Source organism: Ovis canadensis, chromosome 21, assembly GCF_042477335.2.
Source record: "Ovis canadensis isolate MfBH-ARS-UI-01 breed Bighorn chromosome 21, ARS-UI_OviCan_v2, whole genome shotgun sequence".
NCBI lineage: Eukaryota > Metazoa > Chordata > Mammalia > Artiodactyla > Bovidae > Ovis > Ovis canadensis.
In genome coordinates this window covers 55,725,718-55,752,586 of record NC_091265.1, presented here as the reverse complement: position 1 = coordinate 55,752,586, position 26,869 = coordinate 55,725,718, and the positions used below count along the sequence as shown (strand labels likewise).

General features: G+C 41.8%; 1 pseudogene; it reads left to right on the top strand.

Annotated features, from left to right (window-relative positions):
- Positions 1 to 1,640: 1,640 nt before the first annotated feature.
- Positions 1,641 to 10,282, top strand: LOC138426456 (pregnancy-associated glycoprotein 1-like; annotated as a pseudogene).
- The last annotated feature ends 16,587 nt before the right edge of the window (positions 10,283 to 26,869 follow it).

Here is a 26,869-nt window from a genome sequence, read left to right as displayed (position 1 = left end):
AAGCCTTCCTCAGTGATCAATGCAAAGAATTAGAGGAAAACAATAGAATGGGAAAGACTAGAGATCTCTTCAAAAAATTTAGAGATACCAAGGGAATATAGTTGTTGAATATAGTGTCAGATTTCTTTCTTCTTTTTCTTTTGGTTTTCTTTGGTTTGGTTTATGATGGGCAGTATTTTTGTTTTTCCTTAGAAGATATTCCACTCTGAATGTAGAGTCTTAAGTCTGAATTTTAAAGCCACTTAAGTAATGTGTTGTTATAGGTAGCTAGTGAACAACTTGATGCAATTAGATTTATTAGTCTATGTTCTCAATATTTTCAGTTCAGTTCAGTCCTTCAGTTGTGTCCGTCTCTTTGCAACACCACAGACTGCAGCATGCCAGGCTTCCCTATCCATCACCAACTCCTGGAGCTTGCTCAAGATCATGTCCATCGACTTGGTGATGCCATCCAACCATCTCATCCTCTGTCTTCCACTTCTCATGCCTTCAATCTTTCCTAATATCAGCATGTTTAGTATGCATTCAGTCTCTTTTAAAATCAACCAACATGAATTAAATTCCTCTCTGTCCCCACTGCACTCCCAACTCTAGGCCAGAAACAAAAATCTGCAGAGACTGAAGGCTGATTCCAGCACATCGCTGTGGAGATTTCATTCCCAATCTTTTTTGGAAAAAAATTAGTTTCTTACATTAAAATCAGTAGATTGTACATATATATCCAAAGTTCTGATTCTCTTGAAACCATGGCCAACTGGCCTGCTTTCCAGCATGGGTGAAGTGGAGGAAAGGCTGCTCCCAGTGGTAAGGCCTGTGCTGCCCAGATTCCAACAGGGCCACCTAGTCCTAGTATCATATCTCCTGCCTCCCGGGGCCATGAGTTTGTGAGAACTAGACTTTTTTAGTGCTCTTAAGATAATTACTACTTTTGTTTTGATCAGCTTTGACTTTGAAGCCTTTAACCCAAGATCCTAGCACACAGTTCTTCCTTGTATAGTTGTTAGATGATATAAAATATCTTGTGGATGCATATGACATTTCTTCCAATACTGAAATCATGCAACTGAAGTACTGCTTTGTCCTATCTTTGATACAGTCTGGCATCGTAGGTGCCCCTATGTCTGCCATTAGACCCACTACCTAAAGCCAGTTGTATGTCCTTGGGCTGTCCCTGAAGTCTTCAGTTTGCCATTTGACAACTTATTCTCCAAGCAATCTCCTTTCCAACGAAGACAGCAATGCATATCTCATGAAGTGGCAAGGAAGATGACATGAAATCAAGAGTGTCGAGCATGCCCCCTAGTATCCATTTTCATGATGTTCTTAGCAGTTTTTTCTCCAAGTAGGCAAGGTTCTCCATCTTCTTAGCTGTTCATGCAGATCAGTTTGATTTTCCAGCTAAGATTCAAGGAAGAGATTACAGTTCAAGTCTCTGTATTCTGAAAAGCTTCAAAGGCCATTCACCAAGGACACTGATGAAGGTAAAGATTTTATCGAGAGCTTTGTGTTTTTCTCAGATCTTTTAGTGGCCTAAAGGGGAAAACTAGGGTAAATCAGAGCATGTATAACTAGGGGCCCCTAATCACCACTACATGCTAAGAACCCAAACTTCCCTGAGTACTTGAAGCCAGGAAAGAAACATGAAGTGGCTTGTGATCCTTGGGCTGATGGGCTTCTCAGAGTGCATAGTCAAGTAAGTATGGGGACTGTAAGTCACATCATATTCCTTTCTTGAAATTTTCTTTGCATCTGATTAGCCTTCCACCCATCAGGTTTAGAAGGGAATGGAATATTTCCCTAAGAATCTTAAAGCTCAACTCTTACTCCTTGAAAAATAACTTGTTACAGGAAATGTGGATTCCAAGGTCTTGGTGTAGATTTGGGTTGCACAAATCTTGGGGTCCAGTCATGTCATGACCCATAGAAAATGCAACTCCTTGCAACTTTTCAGTGCACAGTTTGTGCAGATGTCGATGTAGACCTGTGGAATAGCACTTTCTACATTTTATTCAACATGTCCTCTTTTTTCCCTGTCTACTTCAGTGTGTATATGCCTATGTCTGCATCTCTGTATCACTGTCATTTATCTCTCCATCTCTTTGGAAGTCACTGGGAGTGTATTTCTCTCTGTGTTTTTTTCTTTTAATTTTTCATTTGACTCTTTCTTCCTTCTCAAGCCTCTGAATTTCCCTTACTTGCTCCCTACATCTTGGATTCTTCTTTCAATTCTCTTTCAACTTGGAGAAAGATACACTGTTTTACACCGGACAAGCAGTGTGAACACAGTCAACTCAGAAACCTCTTGCATTTCAAATTGCTCCCTTGTAAAAAAGGATAAGAGTCCCTCTTCTACCTCCTTCTTTGAGGTTCTATGAGAAGGAATGAGTGAGATGCCAACAGCAAAGCTAATGGCTGTCATTGTTGAGACTCCCTATTTATCAGGTACCTTATATCCATCACTTCTGTTATCGCCAAGATATTCTATTTGGAGGGTTTGTATTGTTACATTCCACCGTTTTACTGAAAGGGAAACTGAGACACCACATGGTCATATGGCTTACCCAAGATTGCAGAACAGAACCTGTATTCAAATCTATGTCTTTGCCATGGTATATGCATAAAATTCTGATAATAATGTGCCTCATAAAAATGATTAGAAAATACACAGGGCCATTACAACGAGAGTTATACCTTAACACTGACAGCTAATTGTAGCATTTTCTTTGTTTTCTTTGTCAAATGGCTCGATGAAAGAATACCTCTAAGGAGAGTGAAGACCATGAGAAAAATCCTCAGTGGAAAAAACATGATGAACAATTTCCTGAAGGAGCAGGCTTACAGACTGTCCCAGATTTCTTTTCGTGGCTCAAATCTAACTATTCACCCACTGAGAAACATCAGGGATGTGAGTATTTTGGGAGGATGGTGCTCCACAGCGCCCCCTGGTGCTCTAGCCTAGCACTGAGGCTCATCTGGAGGTGCTAGGTGGGATGTTGGGGTTGGGGTTCCTGCAAGAGGCAGAGACACTGGAAAACAGGGACCCCACCCAGAGGAGAAGGCACTCTCATCCTCAACTGTTGTTCTTTGTGACTGGGCCTGGCAATTACCAGGTGACAGATAAACATCCATTTGTGTGTGAAAGATGTGTCATTAGTTTGAGGGTGATTGTTCCTTCTGAACTAAGTGAGCCACGCATTTATAGATGAAGAGTGAATCATCACTTATCAAAAGGTAGAACCAAATGCAAAGCAATTGTGAATCCCCAGGTAGAGGAATTCAGTTGCCAGAGATGCAAGAACGACAGCAGTAAAAAGTTACTGAACCTGTATTCTGAGTATGGCCATAAGAATCACAGTGGATCCTGTTTTTAGGTTAGAAAAAGGGCTTGTCTTCAAGATATCTTGAAGAATGCCCATGCTAGCCTGAGAGATAGGCAAAAAGTAAATACACATCAAATGAAAGGGTCAACTGTGTGCTGGTGATTGAATGTGGTCTGAGTTTAGAAAGAGTGGCTGGGGTTGATCAGGAAGGACCTCCTGGAGAAGCGGGTGCTAAGGTTGGGTTTGAAGAGACTACAGAGCTTCTCCAATGAAGGCACCAGGACTTCCCTGGGTTTCCAGCAGTCCTGGAGGCCCATGGGTTATGCCTCTGGGATTTCCATGCAGGAGGTACCACTTCAGCGCCTGGTCATAGAGTCAATATCCTGCATACAATGTAGCACAGGAAAAATATATCAAATGCAGATACATCTGTGACCAAAGCCTGTGAGCTGCACGGTGGTTAGAAAGTGATCTCAAGAGATATGTGACACCCATAGTGATGCTGCAATTTGGGAATAGAGGGTAGCCAGTTCTGCACTAACCTACTCCCTCCTTCTCCCTGTAGTTGTTCTACTTGGGTAACATCACCATTGGAACACCTCCTCAGGAATTCCAGGTTGTCTTTGACACAGGCTCATCTGAATTGTGGGTGCCCTCCATCTTTTGCAACAGCTCAGCCTGGTGTGAGTACAGACACCCAGTACCCAGACCATCTTTCACTTGCCCTGCCACCTTATTTCCACCCTTGACACCTGATGACACTCACCTCTTTTATCTGCAGCTACACATGTTAGGTTTAGACATCTTCAGTCTTCCACCTTCTGGCCTACCAATAAGACCTTCAGCATCACCTATGGATCCGGGAGAATTAAAGGAGTTGTTGTTCATGACACAGTTCGGGTAACAGTGTAACAAATGCTGAGTCAGGACTGGCTATGGAGTGACCACTGCTTGCAAAAGAGATGCAGAATCATCTGGCAAGACCCTTCCTAGCCTAACTCTCATAAATATTGGCCATCTTATCCACAGGATCATGTCCCTGGGGAGGCAGTGCCCATGGTGACACACGAGCAAACAGATTAGCTAACCCAGAGAGTGGCTTGAGGTGTGGACTTGCAGCTCCTCTGCCCATGAGCAGTTCAAGGTTCATTTTGCTGGGAGCAAGAGGAAGGGATAAAAGCACCCACTTTTATATTCACTGAATGTTCCGGGCACTTTCTGGTGATAACTGGTTTAATCCTGCAACAACCCCACACAGCAGGTGGTCTGATTAGCTAATGAGACATATGAGGAATCTGAGGTGTGAACAGCAAGGGCCTTGCTGAGGGCACACATGTGGTAAGTGGTGGAGTTAGGCTGGCTTTTCAGGACTGAAGTTGCTATGGGGCATTTGGGGAAAGGATAAAACTGATCTGGGGAACTAGGGGGCAGTCAAGGGCTTCAGGTGTCCATTGTGGGACACTGGAGGCCTGAGAAATCAAGGGGCCTGATAAATGGCTTCTTACTCTAGACAACCCTGGCGAGTCTAATAAACCTATGCCCTGCCTCCCCCCAGATACTTGAGTAGTTTCCCTCTCTCTCTTTCTCTGTCATACACACTAACAGAAATATACAGATATGCCAAAAAGTGAATTCTCCAGACACTAATTTCATAGAAGCCTGCAAGCAAGATTGTGTTTTTGGCTTCTGTCCTGGACAGATGCAGAATCCACAGTACATTATAGAGAATGCAGTCCATTCCTGTCATTAGGTCACAGTGATGCCAAAGAGAAGGCTATCTTGCTCTCGATTGTTTTGTCCCTAAGGTGGCACCTATGGGAGCTGGCCTGACTCTTGGTTGCCCCAACTGGACAGAAGTCATGAGGCCAATTTGACTCACCTAGGTGGTATTTTTCAGAGGGGCAGATTTTATAAAATTCACAGCCTCTCTCAAATGGAACCCAAATTCCCCTTCCAGCTTGATCTAACCATCTGTGGGCCACCAAAGACAGAGCCCAGCCTCAATTCTTCTCTGAGGATCTAATGGCAATGCACCCAGCCCAGTCCTAGGCCACTTCACGTATCTGTAAGTGGGAACACTCTTCTCTCCAACAGATTGGGGACCTTGTAAGTACTGACCAGCCATTCGTTCTATGCATGGCAGAATCTGGGTTTAAGGGCATAGCTTTTGATGGCATCTTGGGCTTGAGCTACCCCAACAGATCCTTCTCTGGAGCCATCCCCATCATTGACAAGCTGAAGAATGAAGGTGCTATTTCTGAGCCTGTTTTTGCCTTCTACTTGACCAAGTAAGTCTGAGATGGACAATCCCTTTCTCCAAATTAGCTGTAAGATGTTTTCAGTTGCACGAAAATTATAGAATATTTGATAAAGAAGTATCCTGAGAGATAATCTAACCCAGGATAATATGGCTCCAGGGCCCAACTGGCTTCCCCCCTGGCTTTTAAAAATAACAGGGAGAACAGAGGTGGGGTCCCTTCTGAGTGTGGGGCCCTGTTGACAATAGAGGTCACAGGCCAGTGGAGCCAACTCTGGGTGACCTGAACCCACACACTTAGAACTCCCAGGCCTTGATTTTCCTGAAAAATGACAAGGTGGACAAGGGGAAAGCCAAATGCTTCAGCACCCTGTCCTCTGAGGGTGTCTGAGCACTCAGGTCGCTGGAAGTCCAGGGCGTCTTCAGAAGACATAGTGGGTGGAGCCCAGCCAAGTGATTCAGCTTCTAACCTCCTCCGTGCCACTCATTAGCCAGTAACAGACCTCAGTCTGGATCTCGGTCACTCCTAGACTCGATTTCTGCATCTGCACGTGGGGACCTTATTAGGGCCTTGATGGGTGGACCAGCACAGCTCTCAGACAGTGCTATTGTTACTGTCCTCCAAGGATTGCCCCAATCACTTCTCTCTACGGAGACAATTGGGAGGGCTGTTTGGTGATGTTTGGTGGGGTGGACCACCGCTGCTATGAGGGAGAGCTCAACTGGGTACCATTGATCCAAGCAGGCAACTGGATTGTACACATGGACTGGTAAGCCTCTCCCTCTGAGGATCAGCCCGAGTGATGCTCCTGCTACTGTACATGGGCACAGGCAGACACACACAAATGCATTCTCAGACACACAGTCACACAAAAATACACATCACCTTCAACGACAGAGACAGACACACAGACACATGGAGACACACAAGCACACACAGAGACACATAGAAACACACATACAGACAAACACACAAGCACATAGATACACAAACAACCCATGGGTTCGTAATCTCCAGGCTTTCTAAGCAAGGCTCTGACCAGGGTCCTAAAAGGGTCCAGAGAGGTCTGTGCAGCTGAGAGAGGGCTGCACCCACTACCCTTTGAGATGGGGAGCATGGTTAGAGGACTCTACAGTGTGGTGAACAGAGGATCAGGGAGAATTTCTCCAGCCTGAACAGAGTTATGATAAGATGACCAATAGTCCAGGGGTACCTAGGACATAGGAAGTTCTCAGTACAGATAAATGTCATTTTAAAAACAGGGACAGTCCTGAGAAAATGGGGAAAACTGGTCTTCTTAGGGAGCAGCTACTCAGCAGTGGAGAGAGGTTGGCTGCAGTCTTAAGATGTGAAAGCAACTAATAAAAAGGACACCCCACGTTCTTGGGCACACAGTGGGACAGGGGCTATAAGAGAGAATCAGGAAGGTGGGATCTAGGAGAGACCTGAGGACAAGAGGCATAACTGACAGGATTCTGTGTGATACCCTCAGACAAAAGCTCACCTATCCTTTGGAGTTTCTGTGGGTTAGTCATGTATTTCCTGGCCAGGGTCTCAGGGTCTGAGCTGGTTGTAGGAGCAGTGCTGGGAGACACCCTCTCCCAGAGGAGCCCCTCTCTCCCCCTACTATGAGAATCTGCTGCCCCTGCGAATCTCCATCTTCACTTTGTGTGAGACCCGTTATTTGTTCCCCATCAGATACAGCTCTCTGGAGGTTTCTTATTATTTTCTCAGTCTTCATTCACTTATTGAACAGACAAGCCTTGGGCGTCCACTGTGTGCCAGGCACTTTAGGGAGGCAAGGAGAATAAAACTCGCCCTCACATCTAAGAAGGCAGATGTACATGAAGTGACTCACCTACATAGTGAATTGTGACTTTGGTACATGCTAGACATGAGGAGGAGAAGGCAATGGCAACCCACTCCAGTACTTTGCCTGGAAAATCCCATGGATGGTGGAGCCTGGTGGGCTGCCCTCTGTGAGGTCCCACAGAGTTGGACAGGAATGAAGTGAGTTAGCAACAGCAGCAGCAGCAGACATGAGGAAGGGTCTACAGAGAGTGAGCAAGACAGGAGACTGATAAACACCGGGGGAGAAACTTTCCGAAAACAATACAATTAAGGTGGAATCTGGAAGATGAGAAGAAATATGCTAGTCAAAGGGGAGTGGAGTCTTCTAAGAAGGAAGACCAGCTTGTGTCAAGGTATAAAGAATCCTGGTATATTCAAGTACTCCATTCAAGGCTGTCAAGAAAGGTGCTGTGTCGAGAGTAAAGGAAAAGAGGCAAGAGACGGGCTGTTTATGAGACAGTTGGGAAAGGGGCAACTCTGGGAAGACTCAGAGTGACCTTGATGCCTACTTTCTTCCATTGTCTCTCAGCATCTCCATGAAAAGAGAGGTTATTGCTTGTTCTGATGGCTGTGAGGCCTTTGTGGACACAGGGACATCACATATCGTAGGCCCAAGAAGACTGGTCAATAACATACAGAAGCTCATTGGCGCCACACATTGGCGTTCCAAGGTGAAGGGTCGTGCCCCAAAGTCACTCCCAGTTTCCACACACAGCAAGGATCTCCAGGGCCAACCTCTCTCCCTCTCTAACAGCACTACGTTTCATGTTCTGTGGTGAATACCCTGCCCTCTATTATCTTCACCATCAATGGCATCAACTACCCAGTTAGCTCAAGCCTACATCCTCAAGGTGAGGGGACAATACCGAGCGTTGGTTCTCAAACTGAAGCTTGCAGGAACCCTTGGGCTCCTGCTGGGAGGAGGGCGCCATCTGGAGGCCATGTCACACCATTGCAGATGCTGCTGAGCCCAGTGGCTGGGCCAGTGCCTTCCACAAAACCAAACACTTGAAAGTAAAGGGCTGTGTGGGACACTAATCTTCCTGAAATAAATGCGGAGATGCCACACCATATGTCATGATGGGAGTCACAAGGAGAGGGGAACACTAAGGTCCTCAGTCCTCAAAGAGCTTCAATTAAATTTGAACCCATATGTTCATGAACATGAAATTCAGCAGTAGCAGTCCCTGAAATAGGCCATGTTACAAGGAGAATGGCGGGGGACAGTCCCAGTGTGATGTCCCAGCATAAGTTAATAGGCTCCCTTCCCTTCTCAAAGTTTTCCTGATTTGGATGATAAATTACATGGTCAGCCTAGTTCTTGGCTGCATCTTCTTGTTTTGGCCAGGTGCCTCCTTTGTGAGTTGGGGTACCCGACCCCTCTGTGGGGAAGTTGGATACTAACGTGTTAAAGAGTGCATGGCGACTGCTCAGCCCCGGCACAGGGTGGAGGCTTCATGTCAGCTCCCTGAGAGAGTTCAGAGCAGGCTGATGGGCTCAAAGAGGGCTTTCAGGAAGAGAGGGAATATCAGGAATTCTAAAACCACAAACTCATTGAGCCATCTGGAGGGTTGCTTGGTTCTAGGCAAAACTGCACTGGGTTCCATGCAAATGGCATCTCAAGGTGGTCTGCACTGGGGCACTGGGGATTTACTCGGGATGATGAGGGCTAAGGACTGACCAGTGGGAATGGGGTACCAGAGTACGTTATCCACCCAAGCCTGGAGTGGCCAAAGACAGTGAGTGTAGCCCAAAGGAGGCTTCTCAGAGTTCCTGAGTTAAGTCTTCAAGAACATGTTGTGGGCACTGCTCTATTTATGATGGATAACCAACAACGAGATGCTGTGTAGCACAGAGAACTCTGCTCAGTTATATGATAGCCTGAATGGGAGGGATGTCCTTGATACCAAGATACCTGGATACATACAGTTTAGTCCCTTTACTGTCCACCTGAAACTCAGAATATTGTTAATCAGCTATAATCCAATACAAAAAAAGTTTTAAAATAAAGTATAGATTGTGGGGACACAGGAGGAGAACCAGCATTCTCTGCCAAGAAAACAAGGAGCAGGAGTCAGAAGAAAAGAAACAGGGAGTGACGGGAACTATGGACACACTTGTTCTTTTCTAGAAAATTATATTGAAGTGTGGCCAATCTTCAGTGTTGCATTAAGTTCTGCTGAACAGCAATGTGACTCAGTTATACATATAAAAATATATATATTTTTCTTATTCTTTTTCATGTGGTTTATCACTGAATATTGAATATAGTTCCTTACGCTCTACAGTAGGACTTTGTTGTTTTCCATTTCTCTGTTTCCCCAACTCCCAGTCCTCCGCTCACCACACCCTTCCTCATGGCAACCTCATGTCTTGGGCCTCTTTGGTTTTGGATGAACTCTTACATCCCATGCTGCTGAGAAAACCCCTTGATACTTACCAAAAGAGGGAAATAAAGCAAAGAATTGTGCTGGGTCTAGATATTGGGGGAGTCACCGGTAAGGGTTCGTGCTGACTGGTGTGTGTCTCTGACTCCCCCAGGATTCTAGAGGCCGCTGCTATACCACCTTTCAAGAGCACAGAATGAGTTCATCTACAGAGACCTGGATCCTGGGTGACATCTTCCTGAGGGTGTATTTCTCGGTCTTTGATCGAGGAAATGACAGGATTGGCCTGGTACGGGCAGTGTAAATGCTTGGAGTGGTTCAGGAATCAGTAAGGCTGCTCCTAACACACACTTACTCACACTTTGGGCACTCCTGCCCATGATGCTGGCAAACTGTATTTGGTGGTCTGTACACCCTATTCTCAATAAAGAATAAAGGGTTTCACTCTTAATGGTGCTGAAACAAATGGTTGCCTCTGTTTGTGTCTGGGAGTGAAGGATCTAGAACCAAGTCTGAATCAAAATTGAGAGAAGCCCTACTCCAACTGGCTTCAAGGGAAACAGAGACTCATTGAATAGATTCTGGGAATCCAGGATACAAGAATTAGAGCAAATACAAAGATCTCAGTGACTAGACCCAAGAAATCAGAAGAAATCAGTTCTCTCTCACCTTTTCTCATTCCCTTCAGTCTACTTTGATGGTCTTAGCCTGGCAACTTTTTTCCTTAAGGCTTATACACCTAGTGAGGGAGTTCAAGCTACCTGACCTAGGGTTTTAAATCCTGAAGGCATCACCTAGTAAGGAAAGAAGATTGCAGACATCACATTTCAAGGGTGTTCTCTGAAAGACCCACCTCAGATCACATGTACAGCCCTTGATCAACCATCCTGGCAGGGACATGGGGTCTTATGACTGGCTTTACATGGTCTTTGGCCCTGACTCAGCAGCACACATGATTGTCAATTTTCTCCAGAACTACATGACTGAAGCTGGGGAGAGGCAGCCCCAAGGATAGCGACTGGCAGATGGTCTAGGCGATGGAAGAATTTGTGATAACCCACCAACTCCACCACCTCTTCATTCAGAGGAATTATAAGGAATAATGAAATAGAGTCTCTTTACCCATCTCAAATGATCTTATCACTGGGCTACTCCTCCAGGGGATGTTGGGTGAGGCACTTCATGCAGAGCTGGTTCCCTCTTGTTCCCTCACCCCAGTCACCAGCTCTTTGCCACATATGCCTGCTCTGTCCTTTACAGTCCCACTTGGTAAGTGGTGGCCACAGTTGATCCCTGAGCCATCCCCCTACTCCAGGGCCCAGAATGCCCCTTCCTTGCCTCCAGTGCTGCTGGGGAGTATGCAACGCATGTATCGGGGGACCCAGGTTACACAGAGCCTTCAGCCTTTCTGAGTTTCCTCCAGGGGTGGAGCTACAAACTATTTTCTTAGAGCTGCCAAAGTTAGGCACTTTTGCAGTAGAAGCATCCGTTCCTTCCACCTGGAGACCTTCAGTAGATGCCTCAGCTGAGTCAGCAGGGGTCACAGGTTGATTTCCTTTCAGATTGACTGCTTTGATCTCCTTGTTGTATAAGGGCCTCTCAAGACTCTTCTCAATGACCACAGTTCAAAAACTCAGTTCTTTGGCATTTACTGTTTTTTATGGTCCAGATCGCACAACTATACATGATTACTGGAAAAATCATAGCTTTGATGCTACAGACCTCTGTAGCAAAGTGAGTCTCTGCTTTTTAATACACTGCAGGTTTTTCATAGCCTTTCTTCCTTCCGAGGAGCAAGTGTCTTTTATTTATTTTTTTTTTGTATATTTAAAGTTTATTTAGATATACGTACATATTTTTATCATTAATACCTATTTCTGTTGCTCTTCATCCCTTCCTCTATTTCTTTCTCTTAATCTTTTTTTTTTAATTTAATGAACTTTCTTTTTTTTACTTTTTTTTTTAATTTTAAAATCTTTAATTCTTACATGCGTTCCCAAACATGACCCCCCCTCCCACCTCCCTCCCCACAACATCTCTCTGGGTCATCCCCATGCACCAGCCCCAAGCATGCTGCACCCTACGTCAGACATGGACTGGCGATTCAATTCTTACATGATAGTATACATGTTAGAATTCCCATTCTCCCAAATCATCCCACCCTCTCCCTCTCCCTCTGAGTCCAAAAGTCCGTTATACACATCTGTGTCTTTTTTCCTGTCTTGCATACAGGGTCGTCATTGCCATCTTCCTAAATTCCATGTATATGTGTTAGTATACTGTATTTGTGTTTTTCTTTCTGGCTTACTTCACTCTGTATAATCGGCTCCAGTTTCATCCATCTCATCAGAACTGATTCAAATGAATTCTTTTTAATGGCTGAGTAATACTCCATTGTGTATATGTACCACAGCTTTCTTATCCATTCATCTGCTGATGGACATCTAGGTTGTTTCCATGTCCTGGCTATTATAAACAGTGCTGGCACAAAGACAGACATATAGATCAATGGAACAAAATAGAAAGCCCAGAGATAAATCCACACACATATGGACACCTTATCTTTGACAAGGAGGCAAGAATATACAATGGAGTAAAGACAATCTCTTTAACAAGTGGTGCTGGGAAAACTGGTCAACCACTTGTAAAAGAATGAAACTAGATCACTTTCTAACACCGTACACAAAAATAAACTCAAAATGGATTAAAGATCTAAATGTAAGATCAGAAACTATAAAACTCCTAGAGGAGAATATAGGCAAAACACTCTCAGACATAAATCACAGCAGGATCCTCTATGATCCACCTCCCAGAATTCTGGAAATAAAAGCAAAAATAAACAAATGGGATCTAATTAAAATTAAAAGCTTCTGCACAACAAAGGAAAATATAAGCAAGGTGAAAAGACAGCCTTCTGAATGGGAGAAAATAATAGCAAATGAAGCAACTGACAAACAACTAATCTCAAAAATATACAAGCAACTTATGCAGCTCAACTCCAGAAAAATAAACGACCCAATCAAAAAATGGGCCAAAGAACTAAATAGACATTTCTCCAAAGAAGACATACGGATGGCTAACAAACACATGAAAAGATGCTCAACATCACTCATTATTAGAGAAATGCACATCAAAACCACAATGAGGTACCACTTCACACCAGTCAGAATGGCTGCATCCAAAAATCTGCAAGCAATAAATGCTGGAGAGGGTGTGGAGAAAAGGGAACCCTCCTACACTGTTGGTGGGAATGCAAACTAGTACAGCCACTATGGAAACAGTGTGGAGATTCCTTAAAAAATTGCAAATAGAACTACCTTATGACCCAGCAATCCCACTGCTGGGCATACACACCGAGGAAACCAGAATTGAACGAGACACAAGTGTCTTTTAATTTTGTGGCTGCAGTCAAGGTTTTGGAGCCCAAGAAAATAAAATCTGCCACTGTTTCCACTTTTCCCTCATTTGTATGCCATGATGTGGTGGGATCAGATACCATGAATATTGAGTATATTTTTGTGAATAGTTCTTTGAATGTTCTTTAAGCCAGTTTTTGCATCTCCTCTCCTCATCAAGAGGTTCTTTAGTTTTTCTTTGCTTTCTGCTATTAGGGCAGTGTCATCTTCATCTCTGGATGTTGATATTTCTCCCAGCAATCTTGATTCCAGCTTGGGATTTATGCAGTCCAGCATATTGAATAATGTATCCTGTATAGAAATTTAATAACCAGAGTAAGAATGTACACGTTGTCACACTTCTTTCCCAGTTTTAAGTCTTTCAGTTATTCTGTGTCTGATTCTAACTGCCGCTTTTTGACCTACATACAGACTTTTCAGGAGACAGGTAAGGTGATCTTGTACTCCCATTTCCTAAAGAATTTTCCACAGTTTGTTGTGGTCCACACAGTGAAAGGCTTTAGCATAGTCAGTGAAGCAGATGGAAATGTTATCTGGGATTCCCTTCCTCTATGATCCAATGGATGTTGGCAATTTGATCTCTGGTTCCTCAAACCAGATTGCACATCTGGAAGTTTTCAGTTCATGTAGTGTTGAAGCTTAGCTTGAAGGATTTTGAGCATTACCTTGCTAGCAAGTGAGATGAGCTCTATTGCGTGATAGGTAGAGCATTCTTTGGAATTGCCTTTCTTTTGGATTGTAATGAAAACTGACCTTTTCCAGCACTGTGGCCACTGCTGAGTTTTCCAAATTTGATGACATATTGAATGCAGCACTTTTACAGCCTCATTCTTTAGGATTTTTAAATAGCTCAGCTGGAATTCCATCACCTCTCCTATCATTGTTTGTAGTGATGCTTCCTAAGGCCCACTTGACTTCATACTCCAGTATATCGAGCTTTACATGAGTGACCCAAGCATCATCACTATCCCGGTCTTTATGACCATGTTTGTACAGTTCTTCTGTGCATTCTTGCCACCTCTTCTTAATCTCATTTGCTTCTGTTAGGTCTTTGACTTTTCTGTCCTTTTTTGTGCCCATCCTTGCGTGAAGTGTCCCTCTGGTAGCTCCAATTTTCCTGAAGTGATCTATCTCTTTACAATTCTATTGCTTTCTTCTAATTCTTGCAGTGTTCACTTATGAAGACTTTCTTATATCCCCTTGCTATTCTCTGGAAGTCCACATTCCATTGGGTATATTTTTCCCTTTCTCCTTTGCCTTTCACTTCTCTTATTTTCTCAGCTGTTTTTAAGGCCTCCTCAGGCAATGCCTTTTCCTTCTCACATTTGTTTTTCTTGGGGATGGTTTTGGTGACCACCTCTTGTACAATGTTACAAACCTCCATCCATAGTTCTTCAGCCTTCCAGACCTAATCCCTTGAATCTATTTTTCATCTCCAATATAAATCATAATGGATTTGATTTAGGTCATAGCTGAATGTTCTACTGGTTTTCCTTACTTACTTCAATTTAAGCCTGAATACTGCTTGCTTCTGCCTAAGCATTGTTGCCAGATCACCACCCACTGCTCCCAGTAGGTGTGGAGAAAAACACACAATTTGAGGACTGTTACCCTGGGCTTGTGGCTTTACCTGCTTAGCTGTGTGAACTTGATCAAATACCTTAACCTCAATATTCTCATCTGGTCAATGGGCACCATGATGATTATTCCACCTCTAGATGCATGAGTGCCCACTATGAACAAGTGGCCCTGAGAGGGCTTTCTGGGTTCCTGAGTCTAGAACAAATATGAATTACTCTGCCACCTGGGGAGAAGGAAATCTTCTGTTTAGAGGTTATGGCTGCTATCCCCAAGGCTAAATATTGATTCAAGCCAAATGACATCTATCTCTGAACCCTGACCCTGAACTCTGACTGAGCTGATGCTTCTGTTTTCTGGGCCCCAGCAAGAGCTAATGATTACAGACTCAGATTTCTCCCTCCCCAGCCTTACCAGTCAGCCTTTCCTTGTCAACTACTTCTAGCCTGAAATCACACTGCAAGGAGAGTTGTAAGGCTTTTCGTCTCTTTTCGGTTTCCCACATCTCCAGTGTAGCAAGAAGTAGCTGTTATGGCTACTTGTCATAGCAACAGCTATGGCAACCTGTGCAGTCCAATCTCAGCCTGTTAAATGAAACTGTCCCCATTTGGCCCCTCATGTTTAAATTACCTACAGTTGCCTTAGAATCCTTCCTGTGCTTGCTGTTTAATGACCAAATATGTGTGGACTTGATCTAGTTTTCTTTCCCAAGCCTGATTCCAATTATGCAATGAAGTAACCAAACTTTTAGTCATCTAACTACCCACAGGAATCGACAAAAGCAAACCACCCATCATGCATTTCTTGCTTGCCCCAAAACAACTTTGAAGTGATCTGCTGAAACAATGTGATAGTTTTGCATGTACACTACAGAAGGGACACTTTTTCTGGATTTGTTTTCCACCTAGTGCAGAATGTCTACCACAAGCTTCACCCTGCAGCAGCTGGTCACCTGGTTTTTGCAGACTCATCCCACTCCTGATCCGTTCGACATCCCTTGGTAAAATCTAGAGAACAAACTCAGTCAAAGCTCTCTTTTCTGTAGAAAAGAGATTTTGTTTTTAGGAAACAATACTTGGTAACACATTCAAAATCTTGTGCTCCTTGCCTTGGATTCAAGGACCTACACCAGAGGATGGGAAGCCTCCCCTTCCAACTAAATCTTTCTCTACTCCAACCAGGACCAGAGCCTTCACTGGACCCTGTGTCCTCATTGGTATCATTCAGTTGCTAAGTCATGTCTGACTCTTTGTGATTACATGTTCAGCAACAAAACAGGCTTCCTTGTCTTTCACTATTTTGTGTAGTTTCCTCAAATTCATGTCCTTTTAATAAGTGATGCCATCTCACAATCTCATCCTTTTATTCCCTCTCCTTCTGCCCAAAGTCTTTACCAGCATCAAGGTCTCTTCCAAAGCACTGGGTCTTGACATCATTGGCCTAAGTGTTGGAGCTTCATCTTCATCATCAGTCCTTCCATTGAATATTGCTCTACCACTTAAAAACAAAACTCATGTTTCCAATCACCTAACAATATTGAGCATTGATAAAGTTTAGTAGAACAGGGATCTTTTCCTTTGGGAAATCCCAGCACTGCCGCCCAGCCTTTCTCTTACCATTCTCTCTGTCTGGCATAGAATTGCTTCCCTGCAGCTTCTCCAGTTTGAAATGGCCTGTGCTCCCAAAATTGTCAGCTATCCAGGAATTGTTCCTTCCTCTTTCCTTAAAGAATTCTGCCTGCTCCCTGATTTTCATCTGTACATCAGTTCAGTTCAATCTCTCAGTCATGTCCAACTCTTTGCTATATCATGGGGTGCAACATGCCAGGTTTTCTTGTCCATCACCAACTCCCAGAGCTTGCTCAAACTCATGTTCATCAAGTTGATGATGCCACCCAATAATTTCGTCTTCTGTCTTCAGCTTTGTCTCCTGCCTTTAATGTTTCCCAACATCGGGGTCTTTTATAATGAGTCAGTTCTACCCATCAACTGGCCAAAGTAATGGAGGTTAAGCTTCAGCATCGGTCCTTCCAATGAATATTCAGGACTGGTTTCCTTTAGGATGGACTGGTTGGATCTCCTTGCAATCCAAGGGTCTCTCAAGAGTATTGTCCAACACACAGTTCAAAAGCATTAATTCTTTGGTGCTCAAGTTTCTTTATGGTCCAACTCTCATGTCTGCTCACGATTTCTGGAAAAACCATAGCTTTGACTATACAGACCTTTGCTGGTAGAGTAATGTCTCTGCTTTTTAGTATTCTGTCAAAGTTTTTCATAGATTTTCTTCCAAGGACCAAGTGTCTTTTATTTCACAGCTGCAGTCCCTATCTTCAGTGATTTTGGAGCCCAGGAAAATAAAGTCTGTCACAGCTTTCATTGTTTCTCCATGTATTTACCATGAAATAATGGAACTGGATGCAGTAATCTTCATTTTTTGATCTGTATGTACCTCATCAAGACCATCCCCAAGAAAATGAAATGCCAAAAGGCAAAATGTTTGTCTGAGGATGCCTTAGAAATAACTTAGAAAAGAAGAGACACAGAAGGCAAAAGAGAAAAGAAACACATACCAATCTGAATGCAGAGTTCCAAAGATAGCAAGAAGAGATTAAGAAAAAAAAAAAAGCTTTCCTAAGTTGTCAGTGCAAAGATATAGAGGAAAAAATAGAATGGGAAAGACCAGAGATCTGGTCAAGAAAATTAGAGATAGGGAAGGATCATTTCATGCAAAGATGGGTCAAATAAAAGACAGAAATGGCATGGACCTAAGAGAAGCAGAATATATTAAGAAGAGGTTGAAAGAATATATAGAAGAACTATACAAAAAAGATATTAATTAGCCAGATAACCACGATGGTGTGATCACTCACTTAGAGCTAGACATCCTGAAATGTGAAGTTAAGAGGGCCTTAAGAAGCATCATTACGAGTAAAGCTAGTGGAGGTGATGGAATTGCAGTTGAGCTATTTCAAATCCTAAAAGATGATGCTGTTAAAGTGCTGCACTTAATACTCTAGCAAATTTGGAAAACTCAGCAGTGGCCACAGGACTGGAAAGGTCGTTTTCATTGCAATTCCAAAGAAAGGTGATTTCAAAGAATGTTCAACTACCACACAGTTACACTCAAAGTAATATCTCCAATCAAGCCTTCAATAGTACAGGAACTATGAATTTACATATGTTCAAGCTGGATTTAGGAAAGGCAGAGGAACCAGAGATCAAATTGACATCGTCTGTTGGATCATAGATAAAGCAAGAGAATTCCAGAAATATACCTACTTTTGCTTTATTGACCATGCAAAAGCCTTTGCCAGTATGGATCACAACAAACTGTGGAAAACGTATGGAGACTGGAATACCAGACAATCTTACCTGCCTTCTAAGAAATCTGTATGCAGGTCAAGAAGCAACAGTTAGAACTGAACATGGAACAGCAGACTGGTTCCAAATCAGGAAAGGAGTACGTAAAGGCTGTATATTGTCACCCTGCTTATTTAAATTATATGCAGAGTACATCATGCGAAATGACCAACTGGATGAATCACAAGCTAGAATCACGTTTTCTGGTAGAAATATCAATAACCTCAGATATGCAGAAATCACCACTCTTACGGCAGAAGGTGAAGAGAAACTAAAGAGCCTCTTGATGAAAGTTAAAGAGGAGAGTGAAACATCTGGCTTAAACTCCACATTCAGAAAATGAAAATCAAGACATTTGGTCCCATCACTTCATGGCAAATAGATGGGGAAACAATGGAAACAGTGAGATACTTTATTTTGGGGGCTCCAAAATCACTGCAGATGATGACTGCAGCCATGAAATTAAAAGATGCTTGCTTGCTTGCTTGACAAGCCTAGCAGCATTTTTAAAAGCAGAGACATTACTTTGCTGAAAATGTTCAGTATAATCAAAGCTATGATTTTTCTAGTTGTCATGTATGGATGTGACAGTTGGAGCATAAAGAATGGTGAGTAATGAATAATTGAAAGTTTTGAACTGTGGTGTTGGATAATACTCTTGAGAGTCCTTTGGACTACAAGGAGATCCAACAAGTCCATGCTAAAGGAAATCAATCCTGAATATTCATTGAAAGGACTGATGCTGAAGCTGAAACTCCAATACTCTGGCCAACTGATGTGAAGAACTTACTCATTAGAAAAACCCTATTACTGGGAAAGATTGAAGGCAGGAGGAGAAGAGGATGACAGAGGATGAGATGGTTGGATAGCATCACCGACTTGATGATATGAGTTTGAGCAATTTCCAGGAATTGGTGAAGGACAGAGAAGCCTGGCGTGCTGCAGTCCATGGGATTGCAAAGAGTCAGACATGACTGAGTGACTGAACTGAACTGAACTGAACATACCCCATAGCAAATGCTATTTGTAATTGTCATGTTTCTCCAGCAAGATGGGGCTCCCCAAAGCCCCAACACATATCCCTAGTTAGTCTGCACCCCTGCACAGAAGTCACTGCCTAGCATTCACAAGGCATTCAGTGAGTTCTGATTGCAGGGGAACCTCCGTTTTGGTTGTCATAGAGGAGCAAAGGACACATTTATCCTCCTGTCTCAAACAACTTGAAAGTAGATGAGATAAATGAAAGATCAGTTTTTTACATCAAATGTCAGGCAGCAGAGAATGGATTCTTGAGGCAGGGAGCAAGCAAGGTGAGTTCTACAATTGCCCCAACTCTAGAAATTTTTTCCAACACATACATGGAAGGGACATCTAGGCAGAGACAAAAGGTCTCTTCAAGAAGAGAGATTTGAGACTCTAGATAGAGCTCACAGGAGAGAGCTACACACAGAGAACTCTAAGAGTGTACAGGTGATACCCTTCCAGTTTTCAGCAGAGTTGATAGTACTGGTCATGATTTTAGGGAACAATCCTTGAGTCTCAAATTGCCCCAAGTCTATGCTGGTCCCCACCCACCAGCATGGAAATTACTCATAATTCCCATGACATCAGTATGACCCTGAAGACAATATTGCCTTACTAGTGGGGATTAGTAAACCTGGTCTAAAATCTGGTTTTATATCAGCTAAAAAGCCTGAACAGAAAGCCTCCAAAAATACAATTGTTTCCAAGAAATTAACAGTATTTGCAAACAGTGCCAGGAATAATTTATAAAAATTAAGAATATCCAGCATCCAAAGGGTAAAAATTGCCATATCCATACATCTGTGTCTCCCTTGCTGTCTTGCATACAGGGTTATCATTACCATCTTTCTAGTCCAATATCCAATTTAAAATTTCCATATGAATTGTGAAAATATTTGTCTTAGATCAATCAAAATATTGTAAAGTAATTATACTCTAATTAGTATAAATACATAAATTTAAAAAGAAAAAAATTTCCAATGTGTAAAGAAGCAAGAAAATATCCATAATGAGGCAAAAATCAATTAGTGAAAACACATTTAAAATATACATTACATAATTAGCAGGGAAGGACATTAAAATGCTTCCTAGAATAATAATCTTTATAGTCATCAAGCTGAAGAATATTGAGTGTGTTAAATAAAGACATGGAAAATAGGAATGAAAGACTGGGAAAAAATTGATTGTGCATCACAAAGATTTGTTTTATAAAAACATAAATTTATTTATTTTAATTGGAAGTTAATTACTTTACAATATTTTATTGGTTTTGCCATACATCAACATGAATCCGCCGTAGGTATACACGTGTTCCCCATCCTGAACCCCCCTCCCTCCTCCCTCCTCCCTCCTCGTACCATCCCTCTGGGTCATGGTAGTGCACAACCCCGAGCATCCTGTATCATGCATCGAACCTGGGCCGCCCATTCATTTCACATGTGATAATATACATGTTTCAGTGCCATCCTCCCAGATCATCCCACCCTCACCCTCTCCCACAGAGTCCAGAAGACTGTTCTATACATCTGTGTCTCTTTTGGTGTCTCGCATACAGGGTTATCATTACCATCTTTCTAAATTCCATATATATGTGTTAGTATACTGTATTGGTGTTTTTCTTTCTGGCTTAGTTCACTCTGTGTAATAGGCTCCAGTTTCATCCACCTCATTAGAACTGATTCAAGTGTATTCATTTTAATGGCTAAGTAATACTCCATTGTGTATATGTACCACTGCTTTCTTATCCATTCATCTGCTGATGGATGTCTAGGTTGCTTCCGTGTCTTTGTCAGTTACTTCATTTGCTATTATTTTCTCCCATTCCGAAGGCTGTCTTTTCACCTTGCTTATAGTTTCCTTTGTTGTGCAGAAGATTTTAATTTTAATTAGGCCCCATTGTTTTCTTTTTGCTTTTATTTCCAATATTCTGGGAGGTGGGTCATAGAGGATCCTGCTGTGATTTATGTCGGAGAGTGTTTTGCCTATGTTCTCCTCTAGGAGTTTTATAGTTTCTGGTCTTTAGATCTTTAATCCATTTTGAGTTTATTTTTGTGTATGGTGTTAGAAAGTGTTCTAGTTTCATTCTTTTACAAGTGGTTGACCAGTTTTCCCAGCACGACTTGTTAAAGTGATTATCTTTTCTCCATTGTATGTTCTTGCATCCTTTGTCGAAGATAAGGTGTCCATAGGTGTGTATATTTATCTCTGGGCTTTCTATTTTGTTCCATTGATCTATATTTCTGTCTTTGTGGCAGTACCATACTGTCTTGATGACTGTGGCTTTGTAGTAGAGTCTGAAGTCAGGCAGGTTGATTCCTCTAGTTCAATTCTTTCTCAAGATTGCTTTGGCTATTCGAGGTTTTTTGTATTTCCATACAAATTGTGAAATTACTTGTTCTAGCTCTGTGAAAAATACCGTTGGTAGCTTGATAGGGATTGCATTGAATCTATAGATTGTTTTGGGTAGTATACTCATTTTCTCTACATTGATTCTTCCGATCCATGAACACAGTATATTTCTCCATCTATTAGTGTCCTCTTTGATTTCTTTCATCAGTGTTTTATAGTTTTCTATATATAAGTCTTTTGTTTCTTTAGGTAGATATATTCCTAAGTATTTTATTCTTTTCGTTGCAATGGTGAATGGAATTGTTTCCTTAATTTCTCTTTCTATTTTCTCATTGTTAGTGTTTAGGAATGCAAGTGATATCTGTGTGTTGATTTTATATCCTGCAGCTTTACTATATTCATTGATTAGCTCTAGCAATTTTCTGGTGGAGTCTTTAGGGTTTTCTATGTAGAGGATCATGTCATCTGCAAACGGTGAGAGTTTTACTTCTTCTTTTCCAATTTGGATTCCTTTTATTTCTTTTTTTTTGTTCTGATTGCTGTGGCCAATACTTCCAAAACTATGTTGAATAGTAGTGGTGAGAGTGAGCACCATTATCTTGTTCCTGACTTTATGGCAATGCTTTCAATTTTTCACCATTGAGGATAATGTTTGCTGTGAGTTTGTCATATATAGCTTTGGTTATGTTGAGGTATGTTCCTTCTATTCATGCATTCTGGTGGGTTTTATCATAAATGGAGGTTGAAGTTTGTCAAAGGTTTCTCTGCATCTATTGAGAAAATCATATGGTGTTTATCTTTCAATTTGTTCATGTGGTGTATTACATTGGTTGATTTGCAGATATCGAAGAATCCTTGCATCCTTGGGATAAAGCCCACTTGGTCATGGTATATGATGTTTTAATGTGTTGTTGGATTCTGGTTGCAAGAATTTTGTTAAGGATTTTTGCATCTATGTTCATGAGTGATATTGCCCTGTAGTTTTCTTTTTTGTGGCATCTTTATCAGGCCTTGGTATTAGGGTGATGGTGGCTTCGTAGAATGAGTTTGGCAGTTTGTCTTTGTCTCTGCAATTTTCTGAAGAGTTTAAATAGGATAGGTGTTAGCTCTTCTCCAAATTTTTGGTAGAATTCAGCTGTGAAGCCATCAGGTCCTGAGCTTTTGTTTGCTGGAAGATTTATGATTACAGTTTCAATTTCCATGCTTTTGATGTGTCTGTTAAGATTTTCTATTTCCTCCTGGTTCAGTTTTGGAAAGTTGTACTTTCCTAAGAATTTGTCCATTTCTTGGGAGAAAATAATAGCAAATGAAGCAACTGACAAACAACTAATCTCAAAAATATACAAGCAACTTATGCAGCTCAACTCCAGAAAAATAAACAACCCAATCAAAAAATGGGCCAAAGAACTAAATAGACATTTCTCCAAAGAAGACATATGGATGGCTAACAAACACATGAAAAGATGCTCAACATCACTCATTATTAGAGAAATGCAAATCAAAACCACAATGAGGTACCACTTCACACCAGTCAGAATGGCTGCGATCCAAAAATCTGCAAGCAATAAATGCTGGAGAGGATGTGGAGAAAAGGGAACCCTCCTACACTGTTGGTGGGAATGCAAACTAGTACAGCCACTATGGAGAACAGTGTGGAGATTCCTTAAAAAATTGCAAATAGAACTACCTTATGACCCAGCAATCCCACTGCTGGGCATACACACCGAGGAAACCAGAATTGAAAGAGACACATGTACCCCAATGTTCATCGCAGCACTGTTTATAATAGCCAGGACATGGAAACAACCTAGATGTCCATCAGCAGATGAATGGATAACAAAGCTGTGGTACATATACACAATGGAGTATTACTCAGCCATTAAAAAGAATTCATTTGAATCAGTTCTGATGAGATGGATGAAACTGGAGCCGATTATACAGAGTGAAGTAAGCCAGAAAGAAAAATACCAATACAGTATACTAACACATATATATGGAATTTAGGAAGATGGCAATGACGACCCTGTATGCAAGACAGGGAAAGAGACCCAGATGTGTATAACGGACTTTTGGACTCAGAGGGAGAGGGAGAGGGTGGGATGATTTGGGAGAATGACATTCTAACATGTATACTATCATGTGAATTGAATCGCCAGTCTATGTCTGACGCAGGATGCAGCATGCTTGGGGCTGGTGCATGGGGATGACCCAGAAAGATGTTATGGGGAGGGAGGTGGGAGGGGGGTTCATGTTTGGGAATGCATGTAAGAATTAAAGATTTTAAAATTTAAAAAATAAAAAAATAAAAAAAAATAAAAAAAAGATTAAAAAAAAAAAAAAAGAATTTGTCCATTTCTTCCAAGTTGTCCATTTTATTGGCATATAGTTGCTGATCGTAGTCTCTTATGATCCCTTGTATTTCTGTGTTGTCTGTTGTGATCTCTCCATTTTCATTTCTAATTTGGTTGATTTGATTTTTCTCCCTTTGTTTCTCGATGATTCTGGCCAATGGTTTATCAATTTTGTTTATCCTTTTAAAGAACCACCTTTTCTCTTTGTTGATTTTTGCTATGGTCTCCTTTGTTTCTTTTGCAATTATTTCTGCCTGAATTTTAAAGATTTCTTTACTTCTAATAACCCTGGGGTTCTTCATTTCTTCCTTTTCTAGTTGCTTTAGATGTAGAATAGGGTTATTTATTTGACTTTTTTCTTATTTCTTGAGGTATGCCTGTATTGCTATGAACCTTCCCCTTAGCACTGATTTTACAGTGTCCCACAGGGTTTGGGTTGTTTTGTTTTCATTTTCATTCATTTCTATGCATATTTTGACTTCTTTTTTGACTTATTCTGTGATTTGTTGGTTATTCATCAGCGTGTTGTTCAGCCTCCTTATGTTGGAATTTTAAATAGTTTTTCTCCTGTAATTGAGATCTAATCTTACTTCACTGTGGTCAGAAAAAATGCTTGGAATGATTTCATTTTTTTTGAGTTTACCAAGGCTAGATTTATGGCCCTGGCTGTGATCTATCTTGAAGAACGTTCCGTGTGCACTTGAGAAAAAGGTGAAATTTGTTGTTTTGGGGTGAAATGTCCTGTAGATATCAAGTGGGTCTGACAGGTCTATTGTATCATTTAAGTTTGTGTTTCCTTGTTAATTTTCTGTTTAGTTGACCTAGCTATGGGTGTGAGTGGGGTATTAAAGTCTCCCACTATTATTGTGTTATCGTTAATTTCCCCTTTCATACTTGTTAGCATTTGTCTTACATATTGTGGTGCTCTTATGTTGGGTGCATTTATATTTAAAATAGTTTTATCTTCTTCTTGGATTGATAGTTTGATTGTTTGATAGTTAGATTGATCATTATGTAGTGTCCTTCTTTGTCTCTTTTCACAGCCTTTGTTTTAAAGTCTATTTTATCTGATATGAAGATTGCTACTTCTGCTTTCTTTTGGTCTCTATTTGTGTCGAATATTTTTTCCCAGCCCTTCACTTTCAGTCTGAATGTGTCCCTTGTTTTGAGGTGGGTCTCTTCTAGGCAACATATATAGGGGTCTTGTTTTTGTATCCATTCAGCCAGTCTTTGTCTTTTGTTTGAGGCATTCAACCCATTTACATTTAAGGTAATTATTGATAAGCATGATCCCGTTGCCATTTACTTTATTGTTTTGCATTTGAGTTTATACACCCTTTCTGTGTTTCCAGTCTAGAGAAGCCCTTTACCATTTGTTAGAGAGCTGGATTGGTGGTGCTGAATTCTCTCAGCTTTTGCTTGTCTGTAAAGCTTTTGATTTCTCCTTCATATTTGAATGAGACCCTTGCTGGGTGCAGTAATCTGAGCTGTAGGGTTTTTTCTTTCATCACTTTAAGTATGCCCTGCCATTCCCTCCTGGCCTAAAGAGTGGCTATTGAAAGATCAGCTGTTATCCTTATGCGAATCCCCTTGTGTGCTATTTGTTTTTCCCTTGCTGGTTTTAATATTTGTTCCTTGTGTTTGATCTTTGTTAATTTGATTAATATGTGTCTTGGGGTGTTTCACCTTGGGTTTATCCTTTTTGGGGCTCTCTGGGTTTCTTGGACTTGCCTGATTATTTCCTTCCCCAACTTGGGGAAGTTTTCAACTATTATCTCTATTCTATTATAGGTAGATTCCCTATCTCTTCCTTTTTTGTTTGGTTTGGTGGACATTTATCCTGTTCCTTTACCTGCTGGGTATTTCTTTGCCTCTTCATCTTGTTTATATTGCTGTGTTTGGGGTTGCCTTTCTGTATTCTGGCAGTTTGTGGAGTTCTCTTTATTGTCGAGTTTCCTCGCTGTGGGTGGGGTTGGATGGGTGGCTTGTCAAGGTTTCCTGGTTAGGGAAGCTTGTGTCGGTGTTTGGTGGGTGGAGCTGAATTTCTTCTCTCTGAAGTGAAATGAAGTGTCCAGTAATGAGTTATGAGATGTCAGTGGGTTTGGAGTGACTTTGGGCAGCCTGTATTTTGAAGCTCAGGGCTTTGTTCCTGTTTTGCTGAAGAATTTGTGTGGTATGTCTTGGTCTGGAACTTGTTGGCCCTTGGGTGGTGCTTGGTTTCAGTGTAGGTATAGAGGCATTTGATGAGCTCCTGTTGATTAATGTTCCCTGGAGTTAGGCATTCTCTGGTGTTCTCAGAATTTGGACTTAAGCCTCCTGCTCCTGGTTTTCAGTCTTCTTCTTACAGTAGCCTCAAGACTTCTCCATCTATACAGCACCAATGATAAAACATCTAGGTTAAAGATGAAAAGTTCTCCAGACTTAGGGACACCCAGAGAGGTTCACATAGTTACATGGAGAAGAGAAGAGAAGAGAAGAGGGAGGAGGGAGATAGAGGTGACCAGGAGTAGAAGAGAGGTAATCAAAACAGGCGAGAACCAACTAGCCAGCAGTCACTTCCTACGTGTTTTGCACAGTCTGGATCCCTCAGAGTTGTTCACATAATTACACAGAGAAGAGAAGAGGGAAGATAGAGATAGAGGTGACCAGGAGGAGAAGAGGGGGAATCAAAAGGCGAGAGAGCAAGCTAGCCAGTAATCACTTCCTTATGTGCTCTTCACAGTCTGGATCCCTCAGAGATGTTCACAGAGTTATACAGAGAAGAAAAGAAGGAGGAAAGAGGCAGAGGTGGCCAGGGGGATAAAGAGGTGAATCAAAAGGAGAGAGACAGATCCAGCCAGTAATCAGTTCCCTAAGTGTTCTCCACAGTCTGGAACACACAAAGAGATTCACAGAGTTGGGTAGATAAGAGAACGGGGAGGAAGGAGATAGAGGCAATCTGGTGGAGAAAAAGGAGATCCAAAGGGGGAGAGAGCAA